We start from the raw sequence: 13513 nt of genomic DNA on the forward strand, positions 1-13513 counted from the left end.
CTTAAGCTGCAGGCCTCTCACTTGCACCACCCCCTTCTAAGGCCCAGGGAGGGACTCTAGCAATTTCTATGTGCAACTTTGTATTACTTTTTAAAGAGGCTCCTCCTGAATGCATAAGCTCCAGGCTCCATAACATTTGAGCCTGCTCCTGTCATACTCTATAATAGATGATGACAATTAAAAAAGAAATAGGGCCAGTGGGTCAGACCTGGTGGCTCATGCTTATAATCCCAGCACTTTGGGAGGCCAAGGCAGGTGGATCATTTGAGGTCAGGAGTTGGAGACCAGCTTGGCCAACATGGTGAAATCTCATCTCTATTAAAAGTACAAAATTTTGGCCGGGCGCGGTGGCTCACGCTTGTAATCCCAGCACCTTGGGAGGCCGAGGCAGGCGGATCACGAGGTCAGGAAATCGAGACCACGGTGAAACCCCGTCTCTACTAAAAATACAAAAAAACTAGCCGGGTGTGGTGGCGGGCGCCTGTAGTCCCAGCTACTCGGAGAGGCTGAGGCAGGAGAATGGCGTGAACCCAGGAGGCGGAGCTTGCAGTGAGCCGAGATTGTGCCACTGCACTCCAGCCTGGGAGACAGAGCAAGACTCTGTCTCAAAAAAAAAAAAAAAAAGTACAAAATTTAGCCGAGCGTAGTAGCGCTTGCTTGTAATCCCAGATACTTGGGAAGCTGAGGCAGGAGAATCGCTTGAATCCGGGTGGCGGAGGTTGCAGTGAGCCGAGATCATGCCATTGCACTCCAGCCTGGGTGACAGAGTAAGACTCCATCTCAAAAAAAAAAAAAGAAAAGAAAAAAGAAATAGGGCCAGTGGCTAGGGAATAGAGGGTTTCACCGAGCGGAGCCTCTGAGTTCCTGCAGAGGGTTGCAACTGACAAGTTGAGAAACCGATCAGGCATCACCTCCTGCCACCCACCCTGGGCAGCCGGCGTGGACATGTGACACAGACTGGGTCAATCTGAGAGGCTCCTATATAAAGGGTGAGATTAGGGGCCAGTGGTGGGCAGTGAGTGTCACAGGGGCCACCTGCTTGCAGGCCATGATGAGTGTCCAGGAGTGGCAGTATCGGCCGACAGTTCCTGTGGTTTTGTCTCAGCTGCCTTATTGTCCCTCTTGATTTGGCCTTTTTTTTCCCTAAGTTTCTTCTCTAGACTTTCTGCCATTTGTTCATTTTGTTTGTTTGTTTGTGAGACAGGATCTTGCTCTGTCACCTAGGCTGGAGTGCAGTGACATGATCATGACTCACTGCAGCCTTGACCTCCTCGGGCTCAGGCGATCCTCCCACCTCAGTCTCCCAAGTAGCTGGAACTACAGGCATGTGCCACCACACCTGGCTAATCTTTGTATTTTTTGTAGAGATAGGGTTTCACCATGTTTCCCAGGCTGGTCTCGAACACCTGTGCTGAAGCAATCCTTCCACCTTGGCCTCCCAAAGAGATGGGATCACAGGTGGGTAATCCCTTGTCCAGCCCTTCGTGCCATTTGCTGAGCTGTCTGATGGTCTCCCAATAAATCCCCTTCCTGCACAAGCTAGCCAGTTGGTCTCTTCTGTTTGCCACCAGGAACCTGACTGGTACCAGTAGCTCACCCCAGGTCCCAGAAATATTTAAGGGAATACATAGAATTCTTTTCAGTCTAAGGCTTTTCTCTCACAAATTTTTCTGAAATCTTTGATGTCTACTATGACTCGCCTCCACTAGAATTTCATAAAAGGTTGTATTTATTTATTATTATTATTTTTTTGAGACGGAGTCTCGCTCTGTTACTCAGGCTGGAGTGCAATGGTGCGATCTCGGCTCACTGCAACCTCCGCCTCCCTGGTTCACGCCATTCTCCTGCCTCAGCCTCCTGAGTAGCTGGGACTACAGGTGCCTGCCACCATGCCCGGCTAATTTTTTGTATTTTTAGTAGAGATGGGGTTTCACTGTGTTAGCCAGGATGGTCTCGATCTCCTGACCTCGTGATCCGCCCACCTCAGCCTCCCAAAGTGCTGGGATTACAGGCGTGAGCCACTGCGCCTGGCAGGAAAAGGTTGTATTTAATCTGACTCAAGAGGTATAGGTTTATTTATTCTGGCTTTAGTGCACATCTACCCAGGTGCTCTGCCACCCAGGAACCCAGAGCCCTGGAAAGCCTGAGGTTCCCTGGGCAGATCCCTTTCTATCGGGAGATGATGACTCCCACACCCACATCCCAAATAGGAAAATTTCTTCTTTTTTTTTTTTTTTTTTTTTAGATGGAGTCTTCGTCTGTTGCCCAGGCTGGAGTGCAGTGGCGCGATCTCAGCTCACTGAAACCTCCGCCTCCCAGGTTCAAGCAATTCTCCTGCCTCAGCCTCCCGTGTAGCTGGGACTACAGGCGCCGGCCACCACACATGGCTAATTTTTGTATTTTTAGTAGAGACGGGGTTTCACCATGTTGGTCAGGCTAGTCTTGAACTCCTGACCTCAGGTGATCCGCCCGCCTCAGCCTCCCAAAGTGCTGGGATTACAGGCGTGAGTACCGCGCCCAGCTTCAAATAGGAAGATTTCATAATACTCAACACTTGGAGAGTTTGTTCCCTGCGTAAGTGGTCAAGTCATTCAGTGGAAAGAACATGAGATTTGGAGACAGGAGACTGCGCTCAGGTCCAAATCGGCCTCCAGGCACAGTCTCTCCAATACTCTGAGCCCCATACTCATTTGTAAAGGAGGTAACAGTACTTACTACGGATCAGCCATCCAGGAGACCCTGGGTGCTGCCACTCCACAGCCCCGACTAGAGAAGGTGTCAGAAATTTTTTTTCTTTTTCTTTTTCTTTTTGAGACGGAGTCTTGCTCTGTCGCCCAGGCTAGAGTGCAATGGCACGATCTTGGCTCACTGCAACTTCCATCTCCCAGGTTCAAGTGATTCTCCTACCCCAGCCTCCTGAGTACCTGGGACTACAGGCACCTGTCACCACGCCCAGCTAATTTTTGTATTTTCAGTAGAGATGGGGTTTCACCATGTTGGCCAGGCTGGTGTCAAACTCCTGACCTCAAATGATCCACCCACCTTGGCCTCCCAAAGTGCTGGGATTACAGGCGTCCCATAAATTGTTTTTGTGAACAAGTTGTTATGCTCTATTCCTCGGACTTCAGACACATGGACTGGAAGAGGATCAGGTGACTGTGGCAAGGGCAGCCATCTCTAGAGGTCAATGCCCTGCGAGCTGGGCTAGTGTGAACAGTCCTGCCTGATCACCTGTTTCTCATGGACAGATGAAATGCAAGGCTTACATGGAGATTTGTGCAGCAGAGACACAGAAACCCAGAGATCCACAGAGATGACAGCTAAAAGTAGAAGTTGAGGCAGTAGAAGCTTTCAGCATGCAGGAGTACGCAGGAGTAAGGCAGTGGAGAGGCCGTGGTGGTTCCAGGAGCTGTTGGTCCCCTGCGCTGTATCCCCTTGGGTCTTCTCAGTCCACCTGCAGGTGTAGGTGGTGGTTCCCTGCACACACAAGCTTCACTTCAGTACCCCCATCTCTCTGCTTCTCAGCCTGAGGGTTTTTTTTCTGGACCAGCGAACACTTGCTCGGCCTTTTATACAGGGTAACCCAGAAGGGCCAGGGGTTTAAACCTCCAGGGCCTGGCTCAGTACCTGGGCTTCCCATCCCTGGGCGTGCAGTGCTGTGCTGTGCTCTGCACCACGCCCCCCGCGGGCCCCGCAGGGGACTGAGCCCAGTTGTCCGCAGAGGTGACCCGCTCAGTGTCTTTCCTCACTCCCCTGTCTCTCATTCCCTCTCCCGCGCTGTGCTTCCTGGAATCAACTCCAAAATAAGCTACCAAGTTCTCGTCTCAGGCTCTTCTTTAGGGGAATCTAAATTTAGACTGTGGCACTAAAAGAAAAGAGAAGCAGCAATAAAAATCTGCTGTGGGTGCTGAGAAGCAGCGGACACTTCTGCAGGGACAACCAGATGGAGGCCTGTGGCCTACTGAGCGACATTCCAGTCTCCCAGGCCAGATTGTGCAGACAGGGAGGATTTCCTGTGGGCCTGCTGTGCTACCAGTGTGCCTGAGGGAACCCGAGGAGGTCTCTGGTCCTTTCAACCTAAAGGGACTGAACCAGCCTTCTCCTAGGGAGAGCTGCTGTTTGTTAGGCACCTACTATGTGTCCAGCTCTGTGGCAGGCACTTCACTTTCATCTCTCATTCTCTTGACAACTTGCAAGGGAGGTAATATCTTAAAAAACAAAGTAGGCTGGGCGCGGTGGCTCACACCTGTAATCTCAGCACTTTGGGAGGCCGAGGTGGGCAGATCACACGAGGCCAGGAGTTTGAGACCAGCCTGGCCAACGTGACGAAAACTTGTCTCTACTAAAAATATAAAAATTAGCCAGGATTGGATGGGCGCAGTGGCTCACGCCTGTAATCCCAGCACTTTGGGAGGCCGAGGTGGGCGGATCACCTGAGGTCAGGAGTTCGAGACCAGCCTGACCAAAATGGTAAAACCCTGTCTCTACTAAAAATACAAAATTAGCCGGGTGTGGTGGTGCATGCCTGGAATCCCAGCTACTCAGGAGGATGAGGCGGGAGAATCACCTGAACCCGGGAGGCGGAGGTTGCACTGAACCGAGGTTGTGCCATTGCACTCCAGCCTGGGAAACAAGAGCGAAACTCCATCTCAAAAAAAAAAAAAAAAAAAAAAAAAGGCCAGGATTGGTGGTATATGCCTGCAGTCCCAGCTACTCAGGAGGTAGAGGCAGAAGAATCGCTTCAACCCGGGAGGTGGAGGTTGCAGTGAGCTGAAATCGCGCCACTGCACTCCAGCCTGGGGGAGAGAGGGAGACTCTGTCTCAAAAACGAAAACAAAAACAAAACACACAAAAAACAACAGGAACAACAAAAAACAAAGTAGGAAGTAGGCCAGGCATGGTGGCTTATGCCTGTAATCCCAACAATTTGGGAGGTCTGGAATTCAAGACCGTCCTGACCAACATGACAAAACCCCATCTCTACTAAAAATACAATAATTAGCCGGGCATGGTGGCACATGCCTGTAGCCCCAGCTATTCAGGAAGCTGAGGCAGGAGAATCGCTTGAACCTGGGAGGCGGAGGTTGCAGTGAGCCAAGATCGTGCCACTGCACTCCAGCCTGGGGTGACAGAGTGAGACTCCATCTCAAAAAAAAAAAAGGATGAAAGACCTACATCTAAGAACTAAAACCACAAAAACTCTTAGATGAAAATATAGGGGCAAATATTCATGATGTTGGATTTGACAACAATTTATTAAATGTGACACCAAAAGAAAAAACAAATAGATTGCAATTCATCAAAGTTAAAAAGTATCAAAGGATATTATGGGTTTTGTTGTTGTTGTTGTTGTTTGTTTGTTTGAGACAGAGTTTTCCTCTGTTGCCCAGGCTGGAGCGCAGTGGTGTGATCTCGGCTCACTGCAGCCTTCACCTCCCAGGTTCAAGCAAGCTATCCTCCCACCTCAGCCTCCTGAGTAGCTGGGTCTACAGGCGTGTGGCACCATGCCTGGCTAATTTTTGAATTTTTTTGTAGAGACGGGGTTTCACCATCTTGCTCAGACTGGTCTCAAACTCCTGGGCTCAAGCGAACCTCCTGTCTTGGCCTCCTAAAGTGCTGGGATTACAAGTGTAAGCCACCACGCCCAGCTGGGATACTATCAAGAGAGTGAAAAGGTAACCCACAGAATGGAAGCAAATTTTTGCAAATCGTATATCTGGTAACGATTTAATATCCACATTATATAAAAAGTTCCAATAACTCACCACCACCAAAACCCCCCCACCAAAAAAGAACCCAAAAACCAACCCAATTAAAAAATGGCAAAGGGGCCAGGCATGGTGGCTCATGCCTGTAATTCCAGCACTTTGGGAGGCTGAGGTGGACAGATCACTTGAGGTCAGGAGTTCGAGACCAGCCTGGTCAACATGGTGAAACCCCATCTCTACTAAAATTACAAAATTTAGCCAGGTGTGGTGGCGGACGCCTGTAATCCTACCTACTTGGGAGGCTGAGGTAGGAGAATCGCTTGAACCTGGGAGGCAGAGGTGGCAGTGAGCCCAGATCTCACCACTGCACTCCAGCTTGAGCAACAGAATAAGACTCTGTCTTGGTCAGGTGCAGTGGCTCATGCCTGTAATCCCAGCACTTTGGGAGGCCGAGTGGGCAAATCACAAGGTCAAGAGATCGAGACCATCCTGGCCAACATGGTGAAACCCCGTCTCTACTAAAAATACAAAAATTAGCTGGGTGTGGTGGCGGGTGCCTGTAGTTCCAGCTATTCAGGAGGCTGAAGCAGGAGAATCACTTGAACCTGGGAGGCGGAGGTTGCAGTGAGCCAAGATTGCGCCACTGCACTCCAGCCTGGTGACAGAGTGAGACTCCGACTCAAAAAAAAAAGAAAAAAGACTGTCTCAAAAAACAAAACAAAACAAAAACCAAAAATGGCTAAGAAAGAAACCATGGGCCAGGCGTGGTGGCTCATGCTTGTAATCCCAGCACTTTGGGAGGCTGAGGCGGGCGGATCACGAGGTCAGGAGATCGAGACCATGGTGAAACCCCGTCTCTACTAAAAATACAAAAAATTAGCCGAGCGTGGTGGCGGGCGCCTGTAGTCCCAGCTACTCGGAGAGGCTGAGGCAGGAGAATGGCGTGAACCCGGGGGGTGGAGCTTGCAGTGAGCCGAGATTGCGCCACTGCACTCCAGCCTGGGAGACCGAGCGAGACTCCGTCTCAAAAAATAAAAAAGGAAGAAGCCATGAAAAGATGCTCAACAGCATCAAAACCACAACTAGTTATCATTCCCCAGCTTGGCTATTATCAAAATTTGTAAAATGACAAGTGTTGGCAAGGATGTCGCTGTGGATTGAATTGTACCCCTCCCTGCAAATTCATATGTTGAAGCCCTAACTCCTAGTATGACTATATTTGGAGATAACGTCTTTTGGAGATAATTAAGGTTAACTGAGGTAAAAGTTGGGGACCTAATCCAATAGGACTGGTGTCTTAGAAGAAGAGAAAGAAGAGGCCGGGCTTCCCATCCCTGGACGTGCAGTGCTGTGCTGTGCTCTGCACGACCCCTCAGCGGGCCTGGCAGGGGACTGAGCCCAGTTGCCTGCAGGGGTGACCCGCTCAGTGGCTTTCCTCACTCCCCTGTCTCTCATTCCCTCTCCTGCGCTGTGCTTCCTGGAATCAACTCCAAAATAAGCTACCAAGTTCTCGTCTCAGGCTCTTCTTTAGGGGAATCTAAATTTAGACAGTGGCACTAGAAGAAAAGAGAAGCAGCAACAAAAATCTGCTGTGGGTGCTGAGAAGCAGCGAACACTTCTGCAGGGACAACCAGATGAGCCCTGGGCTATCACTCAGAGCTCTCTGTCTCTCCAAAGGCCATGCGAGGATGCAGTAGGAAGGCAGCCGTCTAGAAGCCAGGAAGAGAGCCCTCATCAGAAACTGAATTTACTGGCACCTTGATCTTGAACTTCCAGCCTCCAGAACAGAATAGAAAATAAATTTCTGTTGTTGCAGCTGCCCAGTCTATGGTATTTTGTTAGAACAGCCTTAGTAGACTAATACAAATTTGGAAAAATTGAAGTGCATTGCTGGTGGGAATGTAAAATAGTATACCTGTGGAAAAATTTGGCAATTACTAAAAAAGCTAAACATAGAATTTACTGTATGACCCAACATTTCTACTTCTTGATATATACCCAAAAGAACTGAAAGCAGGGTTTCCTAGAGACATTTGTATACATTGTGTTTGTTGTGACGTTATTTGCGACAGCCAAAAGGTAAAAAAAAAAAACAAAAATCCAGCAGCCAGGCGCAGTGGCTCACGCCTGTAATCCCAGCAATGTGGGAGGCCGAGGTGGGCAGATCACCTGAGGTCAGGAGTTCGAAACCAGCCTGACCAACATGGTGAAACCCCATCTCTACTAAAAATACAAAAATTAGTTGGGTGTCGTGGCGCATGCCTGTAATCCCAGCTACAGGGAGACTGAGGCAGGAGAATTGCTTGAACCTGGGAGGCGGAGGTTGCAGTGAGCCGAGATCACTGCACTCCAGCCTGGGCAACAGAGAGAGACTCTGTCTCAAATAAATAAATATATATATTGCATAAAAAATAAAAAGCTTGTCTACTCTGAATCATGAATGATGATACTGCAGGGTGGGCAGCCCTCTGCAAAGGATAGGGTGAGGTACAAAGACCAAGAGAGGGTAAGCAAATCCTCTGGGTGGGTAAGGGGACAGGGCTTGGTATCAACTGTGGGCCAAGGATGAGGACACCAGCCTTGGAGTCAGGCAGACCCTGATTCAAATTCTACCTCTGCCGGCCGGGCGCGGTGTCTCACACCTGTTATCCCAGCACTTCGGGAGGCCGAGGTGGGTGGATCATGAGGTCAGGAGATGGAGACCATCCTGGCTAACACGGTGAAACCCCGTCTCTGCTAAAAATACAAAAAATTAAATTAGCCGGGAGTGGTGGCGGGCGCCTGTAGTCCCAGCTACTCAGGAGGCTGAGGCAGGAGAATGGCATGAACCAGGAAGCAGAGCTTGCAGTGAGCTGAGATCGCACCACTGCACTCCAGCCTGGGTGACAGAGCAAGACTCCATCTCAAAAAAAAAAAAAAAAAAAAGAAAGAAAAAAAATTCTGCCTCTGCTATTTCCTATGATGGGAACTTAAATGAGTCACTTAGCTCTCTGGATATCAGTTTCCTGATGTGCAGCATCGGGGCAATAACAGAACTAATTTCACAGGCTCTATTTTTGTTGTTTTTTGTTTTTTGAGATGGAGTCTTGCTCTATTGCCCAGGCCAGAATGCAGTGGCGCCATCTTGGCTCACTGCAACCTCTACCTCCTGGGTTCAAGAGATTCTTCTGCCTCCTGAGTAGCTGGGATTACAGGCATGCGCCACCACGCCTGGCTAATTTTTGTATTTCTAGTAGAGACAGGGTTTCACCATGTTAGCCAGGCTGGTCTCAAACTCCTGAACTCCAGTGATCCACCCGCCTCGGCCTCCCAAAGTGCTGGGATTACAGGTGTGAACCACTGTGCCTGGCCCACAGGCTCTATTTTTGTGATGAATAAGTGGATGGTGCAGTTTTCTCTTGTGCCTGGCACATCATTGAAAGTCAATGAATAGGCCGGGCATGGTGGAACACACCTGTAATCCTGGCACTTTGGGAGGCTGAGGCAGGTGGATCTCCTGAGGTCAGGAGTTCGAGACCAGCCTGACCAACATAGCAAAACCCTGTCTCTACTAAAAATACAAAAATCAGCCAGGCATGGTTGCGCATGCCTGTAATTCCAGCTGCTAGGGAGGCTAGGACAGGAGAATCGCTTGAACCTGGGAGGTGGAGGTTGCAGTGAGCCGAGATCGTGCCACTGCACTTCAACCTCCTGGGCGACAGAGCCAGACTCTGCCTCAACAACAACAACAACAACAGAAACTTCTTACCCAGCCCAACATGTCTCCAGGTGACCTGGCCCCAGCCTTCCTCTGTGAAAATAATGCTCCCTCCTGTGTTCACAGAGCTCCAACCACACTGGAGCAAGTCATCGTCTGCCCTGGGGACTTGGTCTGGGACTCCCCACCTATCTCAGATGACTGGCTTCATTAAGTCTCAGAACATGCCTGTCATATCCCCAAAGAGGACTTCCCTGCCTCTCTGTTAGAAGTGGCCACCCAGTTTTACTCTATGACACCTCAACCCTCTTCACTGTCTACATGACACTTAGCACTATCTAAAACACTAGTCACATATGTGATTACTTCTTTACAGCCTGTCTACCCTCCTGGTTCTGAGGCTCCAGCAGAGCAAAAGCCTTGTCTGTCCTGTTCACCCGTGAATCTCCAGCACTCAACACGGTGCCCTAATAAATAATGGCTGAGTAAACGAATGAAGGAATAAACAAATGAACGGCCCTGACTTTGACTTCATTCGTGTCTGCAAAGCCAATTATCTGGTCAGGATCTGGCAGTACACTGGGAGACAGTATTAAACTGATGGTATAGACATAAGTATTTGTCCTGACCCCCGTAATAGTTATGGTTCACTTTGAAGTAATGTGTGTGTGTGTGTTTTTTTAATATGAGTCTAGGAGCTTGATAATTATTGGTATTGTTATTATTGTCATGCTCTATTATTCATTGACTTTCTTTTTTTTTTTTTCCTTAATCCTTTTTTTTTTTTTTTTTTTTTTTGAGACAGAGCCTCGCTCTGTCGCCCAGGCTGGAGTGCAGTGGCGCAATCTCGGCTCACTGCAACCTCCACTTCCTGGGCTCAAGCGATTCTCGTGCCTCAGCCTCCCGAGTAGCTGGGACTATAGTTGCTCACCACCACGCCTGGCTGATTTTTTTTTTTGTACTTTTAGTAGAGACAGGATTTCCCCACGTTGGCCAGGTTGGTCTCAAGCTCCTGACCTCAAGTGATCCACCCGTCTCGGCCTCCCAAAGTGCTGGGATTACAGGCGTGAGCCACCATGCCCTGCCTTTCCTTCCTTCCTTCCTTCCTTCCTTCCTTCCTTCCTTCCTTCCTTCCTTCCTTCCTTCTTTCTTTTTTTTTTCTGAGACAGAGTCTTGCTCTGTCGCCCAGGCTGGAGTGCAGTGGCGTGATCTTGGCTCACTGCAACCTATAGATGAGCACAACCATGTCCAGCTAATTTTTATATTTTTTAGTAAAGATGAAATTTCGCCATATTTGCCAGGCTGGTCTCAAACTCCTGGGCTCAAGCGATCCTCTCGCCCTGGCCTCCCAAAATGCTGGGATTACAGGCGTGAGCTACCGCGCCCAGCCAATTCATGTTTTAAAGAAAGAACTTGGAGTTGGTCCCTTGCCTGTGGCAGAAGCTGTGGGAAAGGTAGCAGAGTCTTTGGCATCCAGAGTTTTCCTGTCATGTCTGAAGCTGGTCTCCGTGAAAGGGAAGCAGTGAGGGCCGGGTGCGGTGGCTCACGCCTGTAATCCCAGCAGTTTGTGAGGCCGAGGTGGGCAGATCGCCTGAGGTCAGGAGTTCGAGACCAGCCTGGCTAACATGGTGAAACCCCGTCTCTACTAAAAATACAAAAATTAGCCGGGCATGGTGGCACATGGGAGGCTGAGGCAGGAGAATCACTTGAACCTGGGAGGTGGAGGTTGCAGTGAGCTGAGATCATACCACTGGACTCCAGCCTTGGTGACAGAGCAAAACTCTGTCTCCAAAAATAAAAATAAAAAAATAAAAAAGAGAAGCAGTGAGAATCCCAGCCGCATGGATTCCCTGGTTCTCTTCAGTCTTAGATACAGCTGCGTCTCCAGCCCTTTAGTGTTGCATTGCAGACCTCTATAGCCCTCCAAGAAATTTCCGTTTTGCCCAAGCAGAAGCTGGATTTCTGTACTTTACACAAAGATTTCTGATCAAAACCCAAGCAGAATTCTGCAAATATGTAATGTGTCATCTGTGCAAAAAGCAATGTGTTCTTCATTAATGAAAGTATTTAGGCAGTCTGAATGCTGCCTGGAAAGGGTTTAAAAGAAGGAATTTCTGCTGAGGATGGTAGTCCCAAAATGATACAAATAGGAACAGTAGCAGCTGCCTCCATTTGAGTGCTTGCTACATAATAGGTACTGTGGTAGTTTAGTGGGGGAGCCAGTTTTGTTCCAGGTTAGACTTTGAAGTTCTTTTTTTTTTTTTTTTCTGAGACAGAGTCTCGCTCTATCTCCAGGCTGTAGCTGTGGCACGATCTTGGCTCACTGCAATCTCCACCTCCGGGGTTCAAACGATTCCCCTGCCTCAGCCTCCCAAGTAGCTGGGACTACCACCATGCGTGGCTAATTTTTTGTATTTTAGTAGAGACGGGGTTTCACCATATTGGCCAGGATGGTCTTGATCTCCTGACCTTGTGATCCACCCACCTCGGCCTCCCAAAGTGCTGGGATTACAGGCGTGAGCCACTGCGCCCAACCGAAATTCTTAATGACTAAGCTAAATAAAGGTTTTCAAACTTTTTAGTATCAGGACCCTTCTATGATATTAAAAACTGAGGACTCCAAAGAGTTTTATGTGGGTTTTATCTACAAATATTTACCATAATGGAAACCGGAACTGAGAAATTAGCCTGGGGAACATAGTGAGACTCTTTGAGACAGCGTCTCCCTCTGTTGCCCAGGCTGGAGTGTAGTGACAGGATCTCGGCTCACTGCAACCTCCACCTTCTGGGCACAAGCAACCTTCCTGCCTCAGCCTCCCCAGCAGCTGGGACTACAGGTATGTGCCCCCACACACAGCTAACTTTTCTATTTTTTGGTGATGGGTTTTCACCATGTTGTGCAGGCTGGTCTTGAACTGTTGGAGTCAAGCAATCCTTGGCCTCCCAAAGTGTTGAGATTACAGGCGTGAGCTACCACGCCTGGCCAAGATTCTACACAAAATTTAAAAATTAGCTCAGTGTGGGGCCTGGCGGGGTGGCTCACACCTGTAATCCCAGCACTTTGGGAGGCCAAGGTGAGTGGATTGAGGTCAGGAGCTCCAGACTAGCCTGGCCAACATGGTGAAACCTCTTTGCTACTAAAAATACAAAAATTAGCCAGGTGTGGTGGCATGCACCTGTAATCCCAGCTCCTCGGGAGGCTGAGGCAGGAGAATTGCTTGAACCCGCGAGAAGGAGGTTGCAGTGAGCTGAGATAGCGCCACTGCACTCCAGCCTGGGAGACAAGAGCGAGACTTTCAAAAAAAAAAAAAAAAAAAAAAAGGCCGGGCACGGTGGCTCACACTTGTAATCCCAGCACTTTGGGAGGCCAAGGCGGGCGGATCACGAGGTCAGGAGATCGAGACCATCCTGGCTAACATGGTGAAACCCCGTCTCTACTAAAAATACAAAAAATTAGCTGGGCGTGGTGGCGGGCGCCTGCAGTCCCAGCTACTCAGAGAGGCTGAGGCAGGAGAATGGCGTGAACCCGGGAGGCGGAGCTTGCAGTGAGCCGAGATTGTGCCACTGCACTCCAGCCTGGGCGACAGAGCGAGACTCTGTCTCAAAAAAAAAAAAAAAGAAAAAAAAATTAGCCAGATATGGTGGTGCACACATGTAATCCCAGCTACTTAGGAGGCTGAGGCGGGAGGATCACTTGAACCCAGCAGGTTGGGGGTGCAGTGAGCTGTCATCTCGCCACTGCACTCTAGCCTTGGGGATAGAGCAAGACCATGTCTCAAATCCCACCCCCCACAAAAAAAAAGCCCAGAAATTAAAATAAAGACTGAAAACAATAAAAATCCATCACTTATGAGCATATTTTTATTAAAATTATTTTTTAAAACAAAAAAATGTGAGACTAGCATTGTTTTTGTATTTTTGCTAATCTCTTTTACATCTGATTTAATAGAAGACACTGGATTCTTAAGTTGGTTTCTTCATTAGATATGCTGCTTTGGTTGAATATAAAGAAAAACTGCTTTCACATAGACTTGCAGTTCATGAACTCCCTTGAAGGGTTTCAGGTACCCCCTTGTCAGGAATCCTCAGATGATACTTTGAGAACCAC

Source organism: Nomascus leucogenys, chromosome 7b, assembly GCF_006542625.1.
Source record: "Nomascus leucogenys isolate Asia chromosome 7b, Asia_NLE_v1, whole genome shotgun sequence".
NCBI classification, from domain to species: domain Eukaryota; kingdom Metazoa; phylum Chordata; class Mammalia; order Primates; family Hylobatidae; genus Nomascus; species Nomascus leucogenys.